Raw genomic sequence first — 9,909 nt, forward strand, 5'->3', positions numbered from 1 at the left:
ATAAATTTTTGACCATGGAGGTTGATGATTTTGCTCGTTCTCATTCTGGCTGCTTCAAGGGTCTTCACCTCTCCATGGGTAGCTCTTTATAGTCAAAGTAGTTGTAGTAGTGGAAGTAATCATATTGGCTATCATAGTTGTCGGCGGTAGACAAATGCATAAGTTGTCACTGAAGGTTGATGATGACACATTTGTTAGTGCGGACATAGATGGAGTAGTTGTTGTAGTCGATGGGGCTTGCCTTCTTCAGCTCATGATCGAGCGTCGGGCAAGACATGTCCTTTAGGTTGAATGGTTCTCCAATGCACCCTCCTTAGCCCCTCTTGTCTGGTCCTTATGAGCGGGCGAAGGTCTCACGCCTAGTTGATGAAGGTGTTAACGATTGACCTTGGGAGGAGGTTCTTCTAGCTTGTATATGTTGCATTCGAGCCAAAGGTGGTGACAAGGCAAAGTTGAAGTCATCGTTGAAGATGGTTGTGAGCCCTAGGGTGAAATCGTTGCTAGAGTAGTCGATGAGGTTCTAGGTTGAAAGCCATGGGGTGAAGTTCAAGTTGATGTCGATACCGACAATGAGCCCCCAAGCCACATGTAGCCAGACAAAGCTAAAGTTGACTCAATGCTAATGGCAAGCCCCTAAGCCAAAGAAATTAGGGCGAAGCGGAAGTTGATGCTGATGCTTATGCTGAGGCCTTAAGTTAAATGTGACAACGAAGCGCTAGTGAAATCATTGTCAAAGTAGATTGGTGGGGCCCTCATGCTAAGTGAGATAGCGAGGCATTTATGTCGATGGTGCCCTACAAATCCTCGAGCTAAACATGATGTTGAGGCATTGATGAAGTCATCACCAAAGTAGACAAGCAAGCCCCTTGCATGGAGCAAGATGGTGAGGAGATGCAGTTGATGATGCCAAAGTTGACTGCGAACCCTCAATCTGATCGTGAGGTCAAGGCATTGACGACATCATCACCGATAGACTAGTGAGCCCCTCATGCAAGATGGTGAGGTGTGGTAGTCGATGATGATGTGACGCTAACAACGATCGAATGTGTCTACGAGATAGTGGTTAAGTCCTCACCAGAGCACTCGATGAGCCCCTCAAGCCAAAGGTGGTGGGGTGAAGCTAAAGTTGATGTTAACGCCATTGGTGAGCCCTAGAACCAAAGGTTTGGCATGGTGATGTCGTGGTCGATGCTGACGCTAATGGCAAGCCCCTCGAGTCTGGTGAGACAATGGAGCATAACTACGTTTGGCACTGGTGTTGATGGTGAAGCGTAGGCAGTCGGTGTCGCTAACCTTGATGGTGGAGCCCCTCGCTAAAGTTTTAGAGAAAGTGAAGTTGATGTCACCGAGATTGATGGTGGAGCCCCTTGCTAAAGTGTTGCAAAGGTGAAGTTAATATCGTCGGGGTCGGTGGGAAAGCCCCTTACTGAAGTGTTGGGAAGGGTGAAGTCGCTACCACCAAGGTCAGTGGTGAAGCCCTCGCCGAAGTGTTAGCAAAGGTGAATTCAATACCATCGAGGTCGGTGGCGAAGCCCCTTGCCGAAGTGTTGGTGAAGGTGAAATCAACATCGCCGAGGTCGATGGCGAAGCCCCTACCAAAGTGTTGGCAAAGGTGAAGTCGATGTCTCTAAGGTCAATGGTGAAGCCCCATGCCAAAGTGTTCACAAGGTGAAGTCGATGTCTCCGAGGTCGGTGGCTAAGCCTCTTGCCAAAGTGTTGGCGAGGGTAAAGTCGATGCCGCCTAGGTTGGTGAAGCCCCTTACCGAAGTGTTGGCGAAGGAAAAGTCGATGCCGCTGAGGTCGGTGGCGAAGCCTCGAGCCGACTACGACAACGAGGCGATGATGTCATCGTTGACACATTCAGCAAGCCCCTTGAGCTGGAGGTGATGGTGGTGTTAGGGATGTGGCCGAAGCTCATGCTTTCTTTTCTTTTCGTTAGGCAAGGAGTTTTGCTTATAGTCATGGCGAAGACCTACAAGGGAATCTTATATTGTGGTCTTGAACAATTCTAAAATCGATAAGATTTCTGAGAGAAGCATTCGACTTGCTTTGCATTACATAATTTGCGTGTAAACGAGAGCAGCCCTGCAAAACAAAGTTATTTTCATATATCGATTTTATCGAGGAATCTTATGTTATGGTAAGCCCTCGCATGGTTGTTAGTGAGGGTGCTCAGTTTGTGACATCCCTCTTGGTCCTCCTTTGTTTTTTGGAGGGTGAAGTGAGGTTTGGTTGTGGTGAACCCTTCTTGTGGTTGTTAGCAAGGGTGCTCAATTTGCGACCTCCCACTTTGGTCTTCTTTGTTTTTCGGAGGGCGGAGTGAGGTTTGGTATGTAATATGCTCATGCAAGATGATGGTACGATGAATGAATGCACTTGATGCAAATATTTTTTTTTTAAAAAAATACTTGTGCAAAAGTGTAAAAGGTTAGCAAGGCATTCAATAGTGAAAATGTAATATTTAAGGCGTGCGCGCGCACATGTGTGTCGCTGAAGGTATAATCCCACAAGGTAGCTTATATTATGAAATTTTTGACACGTGGAGCATAAGAGGTCAAAACCGGAGATAAGCAAAGGGATAATCACTTTGGCAAATAAGATATGATGGTTTTGGGAGGTAAAAAAAATTGAATACCTTGAGTGAGGCGTAGAGACCTGCAATATAGAGGTATTGCCCTCTAAAGGATGGAGACTTTCAATCAAACACAAAGATGGTCATAACAAAGGGCTAGTTCGGGTGGGCGAGAATATACTCACAGTGCTAGCACGATACAATTTTAATTTTTATGATAATTGAAAAATTGCCACTCAGGTTTATTATGAGGGTTGCATAAGTCACAACGAGTCTCCAAATTCATAAAATTTGTGCATATATTATTTGCAGGAGGCGTAAAGACTGGCTTGCGAAGGTTAGACACAAGGGAGTGATAAGATATTATTCTACATATAAAAGAGGGTTATAAAATTGTAAGTGAATGAGAACTCACCAAAAAGGTTAAAAACCTGCAACATTTATGATCCTTATAACTTCGCAAGCAAAGGTGTTATTGTGTAAACTTAGCTAAGGCTGCGTTTAGTTCGCGAAATGAAAACTTTTGGATGTCACATCGGATGTTTCGGGGATGTCGGAAGGGGTTTTCAGATACTAATAAAAAAAACTAATTACATAGCTTGTCTGAAAACTGCGAGACGAATTTATTAAGCCTAATTAATCCATCATTAGCGCATGTTAATACTGTAACACTTATGGCTAATCATGGACTAATTAGTCTTAAAACATTCGTCTCGCGATTTTTAACCAAACTGTGCAATTAATTTTTTTCGTCTATATTTAATACTCTATGCATGTGCCGTAAGATTCGATGTGATAGTTTGGGGTGAAAATTTTTGGGAACTAAACCAGGCCTAAATAGAATGTGCATGCACGATGAAGGCACAAAAAGCTATGGGTAAGCAAGGTATTTTCTCAATAAGAGTTAACATCTATGAGAATAGTCTCGATCAGTGCACACACAAATGAAGGTGTGGTTTCGCTTTGGAAATAACATATTACTCGTCCAATTTGTCCAGAAATTATGAATAAGTGAGGGATACTCACGACAAGGTTTTGGACCTTAGTGTAAATCCATGAACGAACTTCGTTTCGGCTGAATTGGCTTAGAAGCTATGACTGAAAGTACTACTGGCTGGTTTGGTGTGAGAGAAAAATATTGTTCAAACCGTGGATTATAAACCAGATATGAGCGAATAAGCCGAAACGAACAGGCTGCTTAACTGGACGAGTGGTTGTTTAGCATGGGAATACACCATCTGGGCAAGGGTTTCAAAGCAGTGTGGATTTTGTCTAGATAAATAACTCATGCTTCAACTCAAGAACTAAGGTTTATTCAAAAGTTGGATGACCTACACGAATACTAGGTAACAGGTAACCGAGAGCATTGAACTTCATATTTTGATGTACAGGCGGTACAAATGCATAACAACATAAATGGTTATTGTTTTGATTGTTCGAGAATATGTTACCTTTTTCGCAAAAAAAGAGAGAATATGTTACCTTTGTCAAAAAAAATATTGCCCTGCACAAACACCTGAGCGGCTGAAACCTATATATACGTAGTATACATACCGTGCCCGTGCGGAGGTAGAAACCTGCTATAAGTAATGCTCAGAATTATTTCCATTGATTTTCACAAAAAAAAAGAATTATTTCCAATGCATTTTTAACAATTGTATGCAGCAGATTTGTGGACCAAAGTTGTGTCTTATATAAATTTCTTGAGCTTTGGATTTTTTTTTTCTAGTGATATCTGTAATTTTGTAGGCACGAGCACGAAATAGAGATTATTACAGATTGATAGGTTACCAGGAAGAAAATGGACAACTCGAGAGCACTGAAAGTTATCTAACATACGTGTTGCATGTCTTTGCATATGTCAAACTGTATTCGGCAATGATTCAGGTGTGTGCACTTCTTTTCTTGTTGCGTGCTTATTTTATACCTTCATCTACCTGAATTAATGAATTTTCGTAAGATATAAGCCTCTGTGCAGTAGACTGGCCTACTGCAGCTGAACAGAAAGGTTTGCGTCATCCTCAATTCTCTACCAGCTACTATAGCCACTGCCTGTGCCCTTCACGCTTTACTCATGGTACTGTTTGCGAGCACTTTTGAAGTGAATCTACCCAGCTTATTAATGGCATACTGAATCCCCTTTTATCATCTTTTCAGGATAATAATCGTGGGAGGATTACTGTGGGAGGAGCCCTGCAAGGGGCTGGAACCAGGACAGAAAACATGTAGCCTGTTCGGTAGGCTGGTTCGTATTGTTGCTGGTTCGTAAAGAAGTACTGTTGGCTGGTTTATGTGAGAGAAAAATACTGTTCCGACTGAAAATTTACGATCGTTTACGACAAGCCAAAGCTGTGGCAGAACCGCCCGGAATAGCGTACTTACGGAGGCGCTCGTCTACCACAAGACTCTAAGCACCCCGAAAGCAACTACAGCAAGCGGTGTCCATCGGGCACACCCTGAGGGAGAACCCGAAAGATCCACATTTTTCCCAATGACCCAATAATGAGAACGAGTTATAACACAAGTCCATCTCATACATTAGAGTTTCTTAAAAAGCACATTATTACAATACCAAATACAGAGTGCGGAAAGACAAACAGCGGAATATTAAAAGATAACATCTAATGATAAGATAACGAGGATTTCGTCTGAGCCCACCAGAAGAATCCTCCACACAAGGTACTCCTCAAGCATCACCTGCAACAGGGGTAAATAAACCCTAAGTACACAATGTACTCGCAAGACTTATCTGACCAGTGGGAATACTTTCTCGACTCCAAGAAATATGCTAGGATTTATGGTTTGCTGGTTATCTTTTAGCAAAAAGCAATACTAATAATGAGTCCTTATTGGTACATTATTATCATCAGCCGTATTAAGTTTTCATCTAGTCAATCTATATAAGCATCTGTTCTACTTTCAAGCAAGAGTTGAGCAATCGATACTGTTCCTTCTCCTTTTTCCACTTACAGTTCTTACTACGGTGCTAAACCGCAGACAAGCCGTACCGGATAACCCGACGATTCGCGAATCAATGTGCCCAGCTGGGTGCCCCGAAGACGCACGCCCCGCTTGTACCCCAGGCACAAGCAGAACTAACCCACCACTCTCCTGTCCTGGGTGTCTAGGTCCCCGTCCAAACTTAGACTCCAAGTCCCCGCCTCTGAGTCCCGAACTCAGTGCGGTGCAAGGACCTCCACCACCTCCTCTTCCCATCAGTTGGTCCAAAAAGAGCCGTATCTGTGACAAGAGAGCAGCAAGCCTTCCCTGCGCACATACCCAAGTATGTGCTCGGGACAATAATCTGTGACTTGCCTAGAGTCATATGCAACGACCGGTCCTTAATCGATACAGACAGGGAAAAAGTGTAACCGGGTTATGCCCTGTTGGCCGCAGGACACAACCCCTCACACCCACCAGTACCAAATCCACATCTCTGCCCAGTCACCATTTTCCTTTCCATTATTTCATCATGATATCATAGTTTAATCACCTATTGGCGAGTAACGGCAGGTTACTCACGCTACCGACATCCTGAGCATAGCAGCTACTCGACCTGTACTAGTAGGACTCATGGTGGATATATTTATGCATGTAGTTTCCATAAAATGCCTGTAACATAAATGCATATCATATAAATGTATTCAATGATCATTTAAAAATAGGGGTTATGCACCGGGCTTGCCTTGGGCAAGTGCCGGGTCAGCAAGGTCAGTACTAACAGGCTCCTAGGCTCCCTCCTGTGCGAAGAGCTCCTCCTCGTACTCCTCGATCACCTCATCGTACTCCGGCTCGCAGATGGGTACGAAGTCTACCTGTTCGTGATCTACATGAAATGATGATGCAATGCTTAATAATATGACAACAACAACTCTTTGCTTAAAAGTACATCTATTAAACTACTAAGTGAGATCTACCCACTAAAGTCTAAGCTACGTACCAGCACCACTAACAAGTATGAACGTGACATACATTCTTACGGCGACTACGAATATTCCTACTCCTAATGCCAATTTACGATACATACAATAAAGCAAGGATAATAACTACACTATTAAGCAACTCGCCCTACGACTAACAATTTTTACAGCAAGTATATAAAGGCCTAAGGAACCTACTATAACGATTTCAAAGCTAAAGCTATTGTCGGTTTGCCACAACAATTCCTGCAATTATTGACCGATATAACGCTAAGCTTTCTACTTAAATCTTATGAGCCTACCACCCTAACAGCTAATGGTGAACTAACTGTACTAACAGGTAGATGACATTTTTGCGAACCTAACAAACTTAGTTTCGCTATTTTTGGACAACCATGCAATTTACTACGATTTATCGAAGTTGGATTCATAACAGAAAATAATAAGCATTTCTATTTCCAGGAAATAAGGAAAACCGAATCCTCTTTCGCCGGCCCACCACGCGCAGCCCGGTCGAGCGCGTCATCCCGCCCGTGCGCGACAGTAGCCCAGCGCGCGGCCCACGCGGAGGCGCGACCCAGACGGCCAATGGCCCGCGACGGGGAAGGCCTGCGCGCGTCAGCAAAAATGCACGGGCACCCCCAACGTACTCGGTATTTGCTACGAGCTCTACGGTACTGTTTCGCTAGTCTACAGTTTTACATCTACACCCTCCCACTTCTATGTCTTCACCACGACTAAGTCCCTGGCCCCCAGGGCGCACACCGGCGCGACGGTGCGGCACCGGGCGACCACGCCGGCCTCACCCGAACCCCTACTAACTACCTAAGGGATCGATAGGTACCTTGATGACACATAGAAGCTACTGGAGGCGACACGGTGAGCAGAGACGCAGGCACGAACTCCCTCCTCGGCGGTGGCTCCTGACCTGCAAAGGCGGGCGCGTTCCCGTGAGCAACAGCGAAGGCGAGGCCAGCGCACGAGCTAGCGAGCACCAAGGAGTACTCACCGATACCTTCGCGTTGACGGTTTGGTTGGAGGCGGTCTGAGCAAGGCTGGCCACGTGCGCTCGCGGCGGTGCGGTGGTGCCCGACGGTGGCATGACCGCCGCGGTGGTGGCTGGCCTACTGCGAAGCTACGGCTATGGTGTGCAAGGTGCTCAAGAGGATATGACGAGACTGTGGGTGCACTGAATCGCTACGAGATGCACTACGGGGCTGGCTCGCCGTTGGAGGGCGTCCGCTCGGCCTTATGGAGCTGGTGACGCGGAATTACGAAATTCCGGCCATGTGCAAGGACACACACAGTAAGGTGGGGACGGGGCGCAGCCAGATGCCTAACGAAGCCGAGCCTAAGACGAATTGAAGTCTACGGCTATGGTTAAGGCGAATTGGGGGAATCGTCACGGCGGCCAAGGAGACAGGGGAGACAGGGGAGTCATGGCACGGCCTGGCTCGAACCTGCGGTGGTTGTCAAAACAATTACTAGCGTGCACGGCCCTGGGGAAGCAGCAGGGCGTGGCTCCAGGCACCAGTCAGTAAGGCGTGGCAGCAAGCCGACGAGGCAACGGTACGGCGACGCGGCGGCAGCATCCGACAAGGGACACAACGCGAGTGCGACGCGAGGTGACGGCGGGCAGACTGTCGTCCAACGCACAAGCAGCCAAAGCAATGTCAACGGCGCAGAACCGGCGTGGCAATGGGCGGCGTGCAGCGTGGGACCGGCGCGCTCCCGGCCAAGGCAGCGCAGAGCAAGACGTGCGCGTCGCGTCCCGGCGGCAAGGAAACGTGGCCTGTGCCGGCGCGCAGGGCGAGCCAGACGTGGCGGCAGGCGAGCAGCAGCGGGGTAGGCGGCCAGGACGCGCAGGCCGTGCGCGTGCACGGCGCAGTGGGACGCAGCCAGGCGCGGCGGCAGGTGCTGGCACGCCAACAGCGGGTGGTGACCGCGCCCAGGGTTTAAGCCAGGTGTCATGCACGCTTTTTAAAGCAGTGAGAAACCTTGCACGAAAAGCTCCAATCGCTAAACTAATTGCTCGATGCACAAGAAGATTCATCAAACTATCGACCGCAGTCATTACATCGCGCTACTTCTTAAGCCAATTGTTCCACAGAGTTTGCCAAAAGTGCCATCGTCGACCACTTCCAAAACTTACGCGAACGACGTTGAAACGAACGGTTCCGCGTCGGAAACAAACCCAGCCTACTCGAGGTACTAACCAGCTATCCTTATTCGACCACACCTATTTCTTCACCGTTAGCCAACGTTCTTTAGCCTTTTCGTTTCCGAACAATTCAATTACACAGTATTATATGAAACGTAACCATGGACTCACGTTTCGTACGAATGTTTCAAGTGCCGAACATCGAGTTATACTTCATGTCATACACATATGCACACAAATCCAGATGCTTACGAAATGTTTCAGCAAAATATTACAATGTAACACCAAGGTGTTACAAAAGCCAAACGAACATGCTGATGGACCGGGACAGAAAACATTAAAGACACCAGAGGCACGCTCCTCATGAACTGCACTGTTTTCATTTACCGAGTTTATTGTTGAATTATTTAGAGTTTCTCTTCAACTGCGTGTCTAGCATCAATATTACTTGTGTGAAAATAGGAATTGTATCATCAAGGTGAAAAGAATAGAGTTCATTGAGCCCAATCTGTTAGTACACTTTTAATTTGTTGGTATCTGAAATTTCAATCCAACAATGATATTTCGCAGTATTGCCAAGATTTTTTTGATAATGATATTTTAATTCTAATTTGCATATAACCGAATGTTGCGTAGTGTTAGCACGGCCATAGCATTTGTTTCTCAATTCTTGAGTGTGATATTTTGTACGTGAGGTTATGGGATGCCGAAGGAAGCAGCTGTACTGGTGTTGGCAAAGACCATGTGGGAGTTGTTGGTTCTTTTGCTTTTTCAAAGAAAACAAAGAACTTTTTTTTTTTGTTAGTGAGACAGGTTTGGTTCTTTTTTAGTTTTATGATGATTTATTTTAGTTTTGTGATTTTTTTCTAGACGTCATCATAGCACGTTAGCACGAGTAATATACTAATGTACTATAAGTATAAGTGAACACTGAGACGGTCAGAAGGATATTTAAAAACCCCTGGTCCAAAAAAAGTCATCCTGTGTGTCAGGACAAGCAAATCCCTCCGACCAATAACAAACGTGCCTGCATGTGGCTTGGCTGTCAGGTTGCAAAACGAGCACCTTTTTTTTCTTGATCACACAAGAGGTTCGCGTGTCTTTGTATTAAGATAGAGAAAAAGTTCGATACAATACGTCTTCGGACGCCCCACTACCCGAATGCACAGGTTTGCCGTGTGCCCACGGCACACGGCGAAGGCAAAAAAAAAAAAAAACACTCGGCAAAGACTTTGCCGAGTGTTGCACTCGGCAAA

The sequence above is a fragment of the Miscanthus floridulus genome, chromosome 1 (assembly GCF_019320115.1).
Source record: "Miscanthus floridulus cultivar M001 chromosome 1, ASM1932011v1, whole genome shotgun sequence".
In the NCBI taxonomy this organism is placed as follows: domain Eukaryota; kingdom Viridiplantae; phylum Streptophyta; class Magnoliopsida; order Poales; family Poaceae; genus Miscanthus; species Miscanthus floridulus.